Source organism: Dryas octopetala, chromosome 6, assembly GCF_963921425.1.
Source record: "Dryas octopetala chromosome 6, drDryOcto1.1, whole genome shotgun sequence".
NCBI lineage: Eukaryota > Viridiplantae > Streptophyta > Magnoliopsida > Rosales > Rosaceae > Dryas > Dryas octopetala.
This window is the reverse complement of record NC_141371.1, coordinates 16,122,957-16,136,370: the sequence shown is the minus strand read 5'-3', so window position 1 is coordinate 16,136,370 and position 13,414 is coordinate 16,122,957. Positions and strand designations below refer to the sequence as shown.

General features: G+C 35.2%; 1 protein-coding gene and 1 long non-coding RNA gene across 4 annotated transcripts in view; one reads left to right on the top strand and one right to left on the bottom strand.

Moving 5' to 3' along the window:
* Nucleotides 1-13,414, top strand: part of LOC147282817 (anaphase-promoting complex subunit 6-like) — an 80,572-nt gene that overhangs the window by 41,658 nt on the left and 25,500 nt on the right. The window lies entirely within an intron of this gene.
* Nucleotides 155-2,162, bottom strand: LOC147282820 (uncharacterized). The gene is made up of 3 exons (XR_015122889.1): nucleotides 1,667-2,162; nucleotides 919-955; nucleotides 155-459 (listed from the first exon to the last, which is right to left on the bottom strand). It is a non-coding gene; the product is annotated as an uncharacterized LOC147282820 (long non-coding RNA).

Below are 13,414 nucleotides of genomic sequence, written 5' to 3'. Positions count from 1 at the left end.
CAAACTTTTGATTTCACATTTATTGGGATTCTTCTGTCCCAATATTTTAATTTAATCAATGTGCCCTCCAAACCAAGGAGTTGCCCTTCAATGCAAAAAGTTAATAGCAAGTCAAGGCATGCATGATAACTGAACCAGAAACTTATTAGGCAAAACTAATATTATGACAGTTACAAGCTTATTATGTATTTCAAAAGTAAAATAGAAAGTAAATAAATAAGCAAAATAAAGTGAATCCACTAACTTAAGAAAACTGCTTAGAATTTCTTATTTCTTGTTGCAAAAACCTACAAATTTCTACTAGATTGGATTTTTCTGACACTATCATATACAACAAAGTGATCATTTGTAATATCTCCTTACCGTAGTGGTTTGAACTCCACTAGAAATCAAGTTATCAGCAAATTGCGCTGCAATGCTAGTCACAAAGATTGAAGCCAATGGAGGAAGGATAGAGACCTGAAACAAATATAAAACCCTTGCCATAATACAACTGAATATTTGATGCACCTTCAGACATAGAAAGGTAAATGTTTTTTCTAAATTGACAATATCTTGTGCATAAATATAATGATTGCCATTCCTAATTTTTTTTCTTTTTTGTTTTTTTTTTCTAATAATTGCATTTTTTGTAATTGTTTCTACTTTGCAACAGTGCATAGAATTCGCAAGTTACCATGCTGGACCAGACACCCAAGTGAATAAAACATGGAAATTGTGCTGGCTATTAGATTGAGCTGACACTTCTCACAAGTAAAAAAGACCTTTATGACACTATGGGAGGCACATTCTTAGGAAAATAATAATTCTGTTATCTGAATGTAATATGACACCACAGATCATGATATTCAGGCATGAATAACTAATTCCTTCTTGAATTGCTAAGAAAAAACAAGTGATTAGCATTTTTAGACTTACCCATGCAGCTTCTGTCAAATTCAGGTTCAACTCCTGGCTGCATATCACATTAATTGAAATTTTAGCATCTTTATCATTACATGAGTGCATAACAAGGAAAAAAAATTGTTCTCTCTCGCAAACTAAACTTTCATAGACACAAGGTATTGCATCAATGACCTTGTTACATTTTCTACAAAAAAACAACACATAACCTTCATAAAATAGCTGTAGGGAACTTTTTAAGCCTAATTGGACCAGGTAAACAAGTCTGTTAGTCTATTCATATTGGGTATGTATTATTTTCGCTTTTCTTCTGTGTTAAGTTGGTGAATTATATAAATTAGGTGCACTTGATGGCTTTAGTCTAGAAAAAGAGTATGCTTGAAAATTCCATCCAAAAAGTTAAGCAACTGGAGCTAAAATCAAACATGTTATTGGCTAATCCTTTCTTTAAAGCAAATATAACACCTTACGTATTAAGGTGTACATATTGTAGTCTAATATAGAATATAAAACTTTTTTCTTTCTTTACCATATAACTTATGATGAACATATACAGCCAATAGAAAACTTAAATAACTTGCACAATAATTCTCAGATCACCATTGATGACAAGTGCCACTAATCTATAACTCACAATAGCCAAAATTGAAACTGGAAAAAGAAATATAATAGACAATAGTTAAGAGTTAAATAGATGAAAAAGGAAATCATACCCCCCTATCATTATGAGAACAAAGTCAAAGGTAAGGACTGCATAAATTACCTAAAATAGGTAGGAAGCCATGCTAAGCAAGTATAGTGACCCCAGCTTCCACAAAAATGAGCATATATCATAGCCCATACAGCTTGATTTTGGAAAAATGCCTTCCACGGTACATCCTATCAAATGAAATCAAGTAAGAAACCAAGACCCTATATAATAATAGCTATATGTTAGCAGTAAGATATAATCTATAATAATAAGACTTAAAAGCAATTATATGAATTCAAAGATTTCTGTTATTTTCTGAATACATCTATCAATGACGACCTAAATTTAAAATTCATCACTGTATGCTTTTTGATTTTCATCACAGAGGCATTAATAACAAGACTGACCTAGCATTCGGCTTTTGCAAGCAAGCATTGGCCACTGGTAATATGTTCATTTCAATTTCAAAATAACCAAAGCCAAGCACACAGGGTCAAGATCATACAGCTGATGAATGTTGCCCCAGATGGTACAACATTTTAAGACAACAGAACTCTGATTTTCTATGTTGAAAAAGTTAAATATGAATGGTGTTAGTGATTGTAGACAAAATGACATTGAAGCTCTAATGAAAACTACAAAGAAAATCAAAGAAAGCCAAATAAAAACAGGCAAATCAATGGCTTAATTGAAGAACACCCATAACCTCTTATTTAATTTCTGAAAATAGATTAACCAAAAATAGTAAAGAACAAAATCTTGCTTTCAAGAATTTGGAACCCCACAATTGAGTTTAGTTTTTCAATTGTGCAAACGAAATCACTAACAAAAAATAAATAAACTGAATTTTCTTTTCTAGTCCCGAAACTCTTAGCATCCAAAGACAACCAAACTAATTTTCTCAGCAATCAAACACCATAAAACAGAGCAAGCATCAAGACACCAATCGCTTCAATTGGAACAAAATTCATCGCAAAAACGAAAATTGAAACCCTAAACTTCCAAGAGAGGTAACAGAATTCAAAGAAGAAAGCCAAGCTAGAACCCTAAAATCGACACCAAATGCAATGCAAGAAAGATATATCTGAGAGAAACCCTAACAAAGAAGAAGCACTAAGCAAATGAATTGAAGAAATTCAACCACAATAAAAAACACAGAGAAGTTAGAAGAGGGATAGATAGGGAATGTACGTGAAGGGGCATATGCGAAAGCGGAGTCGAACCAGAGCTCGGCCTTGTGCTTGTCCTCGTCGCTCTCGTCCTTCATGGAACATGAAAATTTAGAGAAAAAAAAAAACATATGAATAAATTTTATGCTGTCAATAGTTCAAGCACATGAAAAATTGATTCTTCCCCACACAATTTTCCCCAAAACCCACTAACCCTAAAATCAAAATTGTAGAAAATCATGAGAAGAGACTTACCTATGGACATGACAGAGAGTGGGTGAGGGAGACTGAGAGAGCGAGCAGGAGTGAGCGAGCGAGAGTGAGCAGGACTGAGTGAGCGTCCCTCAGCCAAGTGCTCGATCGGAAGATAGATTAGAGGAAGATGAGAGAGAGAGAGAGAGAGAGAGAGGAAAAGCATTAGTACGTTCTGACTTGGAAGGCTAAAACTATCCCAAATCAAGTGGGAGGGAAATAAACAAAATGTTGGGTTTCGCGCCTAAGGATTGTGGGCCTTAAAATAGCTTACAGCGTTTTTAATTAAAGTGCTATAATTTTATCACTTATAACAGCAGTTTGAAATAAATGCTATACTAAAGTGCTATAATATATACTTTTTGTTGTAGTGGTGCTATGTAGAAGGCTTAAGAAGGCGTGCTATGTAGCGAGGTCCTTTTCAACCGTGCTATGTAAGAAGGCGTAGTGAGGAGTTTTAAGAAAACCGGTGTTGCATAGTCTCACTTAAATGCAATCCGGTGTGTCCCAAACACAGGATAATGAGTTATTTAACACAATCCCACCTAGCCCTGTGTAACAAACACAGCCTTATAGCCATAAGGCCCATAATTAACAAACATATCTATAAAATTAAAGGTAGTAAAGTGTAGCAGGTTATTGACAAAAATATTACGATTAGTTTAGGTGCTATAGGAGTTTCAGGGAACGATAAATGAAATTATAAAGGCCTATGCAAAACTATTGGTTGAGAAGAGGAACATAAAGATAAAGAAAGAGGGAAAGATGAAAGTTTGTGTTCAACTGTAAGGTAGAGAATGAGAGTTTATTATTTGAAAAGAGTTCTAATGAGCCATATATATAAAGGGAGAAGGGGGAGTAAGGTTAAACATTCAAAAACTCCAAAACTACCCTGCTTAAAAATAACTACGACCAAAAGGGTAAAACAACAACTAAGAAATTAAAAAAAACATGATCACAACCCGTCTGCTTTCGGAAAGGAGGAATCTGCATACAGTACTTATTTTTCTTCTTTCTTTTAAAAATTAATTTTATTTTATGTGCTCACTCTTCTTCACCTATTTCAGACAGTATGCACACTTAATTCCTTAATTATTTGATTGTGTCTGATAGTTTATGTTGAATGCAAACTGTTTGATAGAATGACTATTTAATTACGTAACTGTTGTTCACTGCTCTCAAAGATGCATGTCTATGTTTTTGTAAGATCCTCATGATTCCTTCATTACTTCATCCTCTCTCTCTCTCTCTATTAGTCTCTTGGACTCTGTGTGTGTGTGCATGTTAAATTTATGGGGCGTTTTCGTTTCTGTGGACTTTGGAGTGCTGCTAAACATCTAAAAGTGAGGATTTTTGGCCCTTTTGGTGGGGTGTTCTGCTTTTTGCTCAAAATGGTTATCTTCAAGGTTTTTGCTTTCATTTTTAAATTCCAACTTTATCATCAAATTGTGTGCTTTGTCTCTCATTTGCTCACTTTTTGTTCATTGCTCAGACACTCTATCTTTCTTTGCATTAAATCATAATTTTTTCACATTGCCTATCTAAGCTGAAAACAACATATGCTATGTTTTTGGAGCTGCCCAAGACAAATATGTACAATTGTGTTGCACTTGACAAAACTGATCCAAATTATTGTTGTGTATTATTATTTAATTTTTTTTCAAAATATACTTTGCATGAATGCCTATCTCTCAATGTTCAATGTTATTATAGCAACATGTGTTGAAGAAGCTGCAGAATTTGAAGAAAGGGTTGAGAGCAAGCCAAGCTTGAGATTGTTGAAGATGCTGCAGAAGTTGAAGTTCAAGCCCACCATGACATTTTCAATAGTTCCATCACTGAAGGATAAGAAAAAAAAGGGGGTGATCTGGAAAGAAAAGGCCAGCCCCTCCTTCTATTCTATGGTGCAATGACCAATGAAATGAGATCAAAGGCCAACCCTCATGAGGCCGAGTTTAAAGAAATCTTCAAGATTTCGGGGCCCAAGTGGAAGAACATCAGTGCAGAAGAGAAAAGCCCCTATGAAGAGAGTTATCAGGCTGAAAAAGAAGCTTATTTGCAAGTAAATGCAAAAGAGAGCGTGAGAGTGAAGCACTGTAGCTCTTGAAGGATTAGCACAAGCAGAAGACAGCTATGGAGTGGCTTGAACAATACCTGTATTTCAAACAATCCGCGGATAAAGAGATCAAGATAAAAAAAGAATCCATTCAAACACAAGCAGCCAATCTTAGCATTTTGCTGTTCACAAATTGGAGGCGAGTGGCTCCGCGTGCATATATAGAACAAAAATATTCCAGAGGTTGCAAAGATCAAAAGTGAAGAATGGAAAAACATGATAGAGGAACGAAGATCGAGGGCCTTTTTAATAGAAGGAAAGGAAGAACAAGGAATCGCACCATTAATTTTTGATATCAAACAGAAATTGAAATAAGAGGAAGCTGCCAATGTCTGAAAGGAAGAGAAAGAGGTGATATGAAACTCCACCATTAATGATTTGATATCAAACTTTACTTTTATTTTCCTTTTGTATAGTTCCTACTTTTCTGTTCTATATGTTTGGGTATTTATTGGGATTTATTTGTGTTTGTATTGTAAAGTGAAAGTCTTGATCATGACTATACATAAGTAGGGATGAATTTGCATAGCAAACCTAGCAGTAAAACATAGGGAGAAAGTTTTACGTGATGAATTGACCTTGGTCCATGTCTATCATTTTGCTTCTATTTCTTTCTATTTTATTTCCATCTAGAGGGTCTTCTCAAATTTGGTACCTGAACTTTGGATTGTGTCATAATTGAGTACCTAAACTCTAATTTTTATAATCCTGGTGGTGTTGATTTTGATAAGAATGCCATGATTTATTTTTGTAGCCAGTGTTGATTTTGACATTCAGGATGCTTTGTTTTATGTGTAATCTCAGTGATCTTGGTCAACTTGTTCCACAGCTTGGCCTTCTTAAGAATTTACAATATTTGTAAGTTACTATATATGATCCAGTGTTGTTGCCTTGCATTCTTTTTCTTAAGTGTTGTTAGTCCTAATGGAGTTATTCATTGCTTCCTGTTTGCTTTTGTAATACCATGCTTCATCTAGCTCCTAGGCTCCTAGCAGAGGCTTGTTGGTAACCCAATGTAAAAATCCATTGCTAAATATATCAATGGCAATTACTGCTATTTGTTGGGCTAAGGGAATTTATTGGAAAAATATAAAAGAAAATGGTGAAAGCATTTGATAGAAACAGGTGCATAGTTTCAAACTACAAACAAATTGAAATCTGTAACTATATAGTAGATACTTCCATAGCTCCATTCAAATTTTTCAAAAATGAAGTTTAGAATAGTCGAATAACAACTTAAGAAAATACATCAGCAATTCGAATAAGATCCATGCCAAGAAACATCATCACTTCAGGCTAAGGTCCTACTGCACTAGAAACCTACAAGAAAATCATTTCAAAAAAGAAAAAGAAAAGAAAACTATGTTAGTCAATGCAGAGTATTATAGTTGACAGCAGTAGTCATGACAACTTTTCCTATTACTTCCTCAGGAATGCGATTGTAACTTCCTCTTCCTACTTTACATAACTGAAAGCTAAATTGGAAAATGAACTATTTGTATAAATGAAAACCATTGGCAAAGGTATTCAATGCATGAACTATTGAACAATTCTATACAGCAGCAGATAAGAGCATGTAATGTGATTATATAAACAAACAAACTTCACAATAGTAGCAGCAGCGGGTCCACAATCCACTGTTTAAAGTCATACCAAGTTGATAAAATATAAGTCACAAAACTACAAGCACCTATGAAAAGACCAGTCTAAGTGTCTAACCACGTTTACTATTATTTTGTTTCTAACTTCTTGTATTCCAAGTTTACACCAATGCTAACGAAAATAGAGTCACAAAGTAGTGTCCTATATATGAAAACATGAGCAAGAAAGCCAATAAGCCAAAACAGGAAAAAGAAAAAACAGAAATATGCGATGTTCTTGACAGGCTCTAATGAACATACAAATCTGGCTAGCAAAGAATAATAAATGTTCTACTCTCAGCACCATAGTCACCTAACATGTTCTTTCTCTTAGTATGAAACTGCATCAGTCTTGTTGACTAAGACGAGACTCTCTTCGATCATAAGAATCAATAAAGTAATATTGATATCCACAAATCCCAAGATTCTTAATTTGTTTGCTCACAAGGTCTAGTGAAACTAATTCATCCCTCAGTGTTTAGTGGATGGCTTCCATCATTATCTAAAACAAATTCATGGCTAGCTCCATGAAGCATCAACATTAATACTTCACTGCTCTTCCTAAAACACAACGCCTTGGGTATCCTTCTTTCTGGACCTTGGAGATCCAGAGCTATTAATTTGGTCCCTGACTCCTTTATGCAATACTCTTTCATCACCCATATATCCAGAAAAGAGTCTTCACACCTGTTATTCATTGTGAACAGAGCAAGACATTTTCCATCTCCTGAAACAGACAATCGCAACGTCAACGCCATATCCCATTCGGTTCTCTTTGGCATCAATATCTCGTGAAATGACTCACTGCCATCCAAGACGCTTATGTCGTTGTAGCTCCCTGGAAAACCAAAGTTAGCATGCCAAATCCAAGTGTTGTATCCGGCAACTGCCTCGAGTATCGCAGTTGGGGTGTGATAATGCCCCTGATATGCCTCCTGGTGTCCTACTAGGCAATTCTTCCACTTTCAATGCATACAATCTAGACTCCCGAACATACCTGGGAATCCTCGTTTGTTGGCCCTACGCAACGGCCATTGGAGATCAACCATTGTTGGTTTAGGGTTTAGGGTTTAGGGTTTTTGGTTTACGAAGGTAATCTGCTTCATATAACTCTGAAATCACTCTTATGAACCTCTTGAACTACTTCAGCACTATGCTTTGGGCAATTTGGAAGCTCTCGTCTTAGGCATCAGCCGAGTAACCAGCGGAGAGTATTCTCATGACTGAAGTCACCTTCTGCTCCGGCATGCAGCCCCATTTTCCAGCAGCGTCTTGTCTTTGTTGGAAGTAGTCATCTTTGTTGCACACATCTTGTAACATCTTCAGGAACAGTGATTTATTCATCCGATAGCACCGTCGAAACATCTCTTGAGTAAATCTTGCTCCAGGGTTGTATTGCTCATGATAAGATTGTGGCCTAGTTGTCGGTCTCGAGGGATATGTCGTCGTAGTTGGGATGTGCCTTCATGTATTGACCTTCTTCAATTGAGCTGTGTATGTCGTTGGAAAGTGGTCATGGCACACGTCGTGATATTTGTGATCTACTTATCGTACATGTCTAGTTGCGCCTGAAACATCTCTTCATCCAAATCATAATTGTTAGTGGAAGACATCTTGAAGCAGAGTGTGGTTGAAGCATAGGTTTAGTAATGAAATTTATAAACTAGGTTTGTTGTAATGTAAATGTGAAAGCTAAACGAATCAGAATATTATCATCTTAGAAAGCTAAACGAATCATAATCTTATCATCTTGGAAAGCTAAACGAATCATAATCTTATCGTATTAGAAAAGTAAAAGAATCCAAGACATATTTAATAATAGAGTATTTTATTTCAATTTATAATAAAGTGCATACATATTAATTCTAATTATAATAAAGTGTACACAAATATAAAGTAGACGACACACATAAGTGGAAAAATAATGACGCATTAGTCATATTGTGAAAAGTCAGTGTTAGGCAAGGAGTGAAATTTCGAAAATTTCGCCGAAATTTTCGTTTTTTTGGGATCCCGAAATTTTATCACATAACCCTTAATTTTCGGTAATTTTTCGGCGAAATTTCGCCAAAATTTCGGCCGAAATTTCGATCCTCCTTCAAGTGCATTTCTGTAAAATTTCGTCGAAATTTCGCTGTGAAATACAGACCAAAATCTCAGATACAAACAAGCAATCCGATTTCACATAAATCAATCAGAAAATACAAAACAAACCAAAATCCCAAATACAAACAAGTAACCCATTAGACCCGTTTGGCAAAAAAGATTGAAACATCCTTCAGATCGCCGCGATGTGGTTCGGAGCCAGATCTGAAGATGGGTGGGCTGCTGCTCCGATCGACCCGCATGCCGATCGACCTCCCAAAGCTGAGGGAGGGGGAGTGTGTGCAGGAAACAGAAGGAAAGAAAGGAAGGAAGGAGAAAAGAACAAAAAAAAAAAAATCTGAGGGAGGGGGAGGAACCCAGGTGAAAACAAAGAAGAAAGAAAAAAAAAAAAACAGAGAGGAAGAAAAGAGAAGAAGAAAGAATGGAAAAAAAAAAATAATAAGAAGAAGAAGGGAAGGCAGCCTTGTGGGCTGTGTGCACGGCCAACAAATAAAAAAGGAAAAGTAAAAAGAAAAAAAATGATGAGTGCACCCGAGGAACTCAGGTGAAAACAAAGAAGAAAGAAAAAAAAAAAAAACAGAGAGGAAGAAAAGAGAAGAAGGAAAGAGAGAAGAAGAAAGAATAGAAAAAAAATAATAATAAGAAGAAGATGGGAAAGCAGCCTTGTGGGCTGTGCAACTTTTAAGATCACGTTAAGAAAAGAGAAGGTAAAAGTGTAAATACAGGGAAATATCTGAGTAAACTCAGTAAAGTATATGAGGTACAAAAGGATGGGAAGCAGCCACGTCAGTCAGAAAGCAAAACCTCTTATCTAACTTTCTCCAATTGGCACTAAATTTCTTTAATTATTTTCCCACTTGCACACCAAGAGGACTTTAATTTTTTTTATTTAATTCACTCAAAATAAATTATAAAAAATGTCATCCATCTTTTTTGTTTGACCAAAAAAAAAATGTCATCCATCTACATACATTTTATTATCATAATTATTGTTCATCAGGAACTTTAAAGTTTTAAAATTTTCTAATTGGATTTAGTGGACAGGTTTTTTACATTGACTTTGTACTTCGTAGTATATTGTATTATCTGTGCGCACGGCCAAACAAATAAAAAAGGAAAAGTAAAAAGAAAAAAAATGATGAGTGCACAATGTAATAAAAAAATATAAAAAAAAAATGTAAATGAGAACAAAAGAAAGAAAAGAAAGAAAAAATAAAAAGATAATTAAAATTTTTTATTAATTTAAAAATTAAAAGGAATTATAGCATAGTCTGGTCATGCATCAAACACAGAACAGTATTATTTAGTTTATCCAGCTTTCTAATCCGATATAGCATCAAACACAAGATAACACTTAATCTAGCTTACTCTAGTCCAACACTATCCAGCATAATCCATAAGAATAGTTCAATCTAACACAGTCTAATATACCAAACGTGGCCTTACTGTGTTCCATAATTTTAAGTTTAAGTGTTTAACTATAATAAATTTTCGGTTTGATATAAACAAAATAGATGTATGACATTTAACTATGAACACAGTGTCAACAAAATATACAGCTAACAAAAAAGATTAGAAGCAAGTATGTATACATATAATTATTTTTTTAAGTTAAATAAAAATTGTAATATAAATAAATTTGAGGTGTTATTTATATAATTATTAATTAGTGATCCATTTTTTTAACAGTATTTACCACCAGCGCGCATTATATTCATCTTATATTACATAGAACCTACTATATAATTTGGTTTCTTCAATGTTTTTTATCAATATAGTAGATAATATGTTAAATAAGCATATGGTCAAGTTTCATTCAAAATTTCCGTATTTTGATAGCAATTTCCGTCGTTTTTATCTAATTTTGTCGAAATCGAAATTTTAATCGAAATTTCCACGAAAATTTCCGTCGAAATTTCCATCGAAAATTTCCTCGAAACCGAAATTTTACTCCTTGGTGTTAGGGAAGTACTCTCCCTTAAATTTTGGAGTTTAAATTGAGGAAATTAAAAGAGAGACTATTGTCCTAAATTTTTTAGACGGTTAAATAGACTTTTAACTCACGAATACATAGGCGAAAACAAATCGCGATTATATTGGTCTGTGTAAATCAGAATACACAAACCAATGTACTTTTAAAATTCAAACTCTGAAATTACTATACCTGCTTCCGATTAGGAGGATGATTAAAACGACATGTTGCCTCAACTCTCCAATCCGCTCGGGGTATACCAGCTTCTGGTTAGGAAGATGATTAAAACGACACGCTGCCCTAAATCTACAAAGGCCTGTTCTAATGTAATAAGAAAAATCTGGCTATCCATTCCGCCCTGGGTAGGGCCCAGGTTCCATTGTTTCACTTTATCTCAAATTTATTTGCCACATTGTATCTGAAATAATATTATATGAGTAAGTTTGTGAAAATAATACTCACCCACCCAGTGGACCAACGGTGCTCTTTAAACAAATCAACAACCATAAATTATAATACTTGATCTTCTCGTTTAATGCACTAGAGACTTAATATGTCAACAAACTAATAGTCACACATGCACAACAACAACCAAAAATTACCCAATCTTATTGATTTCAGTAGTAGCATGTAACCCGTTGTATAAGAAAGGAAAAAAAAAAAAAAAAAAAAAAAAAAAAAAAGAGACAACAATGATGAAAATATTTGAAAAGAAAAATTAATGGATGACCATAAAAAAAAAAAATTAAAGGTCACACATGCACAGCAACAACAAAAAATTATCTAATCTATTCGTTTGCCCACATGACCTATTTAATGTCAGCTGGTTGACCTATTTAATGTCTATGATTGTGCAGTTTGTCTAAGAATGTTACTGCTTACTTCTTGAATCTCATATGCATGTTCTCTCTTACACATACGGTCAGGTTGAGTTTATTTTATTGCAATATATGCTCTGGTTTTTGCTCTTTTATAATCAGGTTATATTGCAATAATGCCACGTTCTCACACGCCATTTTGGGTGAGAATTGAACAACACAAAAGATCTAAATGAAGGTGAAGGCATGCAAGGCATGGCCAATTAATATCCTGTGTGAGGGAGGTTCTTCTAGTTTAGTGGAAGTGTGACAAACCTACATCTGCATTATTTTTCTATAATATTTTTTTTTTTTTATATTTCGATCTTATAAATTTGTAGGACACTTTGATGACTAGATGTTGTATCATTATTCAGAAGTTGGCCAGCAAGGGAGGAAAATATATCAACAAAGCTGGTTGAACTACTTTGAGGAATACAGAGATCCCACCTCAGCTTGCTCTGCGTTTGGGTTAGTGCCAGTTTTGGTTGGATAAAGTTACATTCTTGGGTCATTTGTAGAGGGTTTTCTTAATTGTCGATCCTTAACGCGATTAACTTAAATTAATGTCAAGTTTATAGGGACTATTAACTCTATCACCTAGATTTCCTTTTCAAGATCCAACAACTTAGAAAAACCAACTTGTAAATCCTTGTTTTAAACTTATTTATGAAAGCATTTGAAAACTGAAATCCGTCGCTATATATTAAATCCAAAATCAATTTAAGATATTAAGCATGATAGAATTAATGGAATTTCATAGATTCTTTAGGAAACTAAAAGTCCACTCGAATTTACTATTTCTCAATTAAAACTCAAGATAATCAAATAAATAAATTCATAAAGTTTAAAAATGCTTTTAAAAACAAAAGTCCACTCACAGAGATAGCCCTAGCTTCGATCCTCCGCCGGATCGTCACGAGTCACAGCCGTGTCGCCTAAAGAATAAACAATCAAAGAAATAAAAATTAGTTCCGACTCAAGACATTTAAATGTAAATGTGTGCTCAACTTAACGTCACACCCGACTCTCATTCTAATTCGACGATTCCCAACCTCCACTCGTAGACCCAAAACCCCTACATAAATACTCCGGAAGCTCCTCGGCTCAGCCTAACCAAAAACGTCCTAACCAAGATTAATAACCAACTCTAAAGTCGTCCTCAAGTAAGCCTACAGTAGCAAAACAGTAGTGAGGGTTCGAAGTCACCGCGTGTGCCGCTTGAGGTGACTGTTTCCAGTCCAAATTCAACCAATTAAATTTGATTTCAACCAAACCCCCTAATTTTCTCAGTCCTAGACAACTATTGAGTCTCCTAGGGACGAAATTTGTCCTAGACAACACCGTAATAGCCCCCAATTCCGAAAACCCAAGCTAACCCGAAATGGCATCAAACCCCAGAATTTACAAATTCTCAATTACTCGAAATTGAACAACCTAAGTTTAGGGAAATGAAAGCCCAATGTAAAAGGAAGAAGACTCACCAAAAATAGGGATGAAAAGAGCTGGGATTTGGCCGGAATCCGACAAGACAGAGGGGTGTCTATGTCGTCGTTACTGTGCGCGTGGGTCTGGACTAGCGGGAGGAGGCGTCGGGGAAGATGGCCTGCGCCGGGGGATGGGTCGGTGGCCTTAGGTCGCCGAAAAAGTGACTGGACGTGGCTGGGTGGCTGAGGCAGGTGCGTGCAGGGGGTGGGTTGCGGGCTGG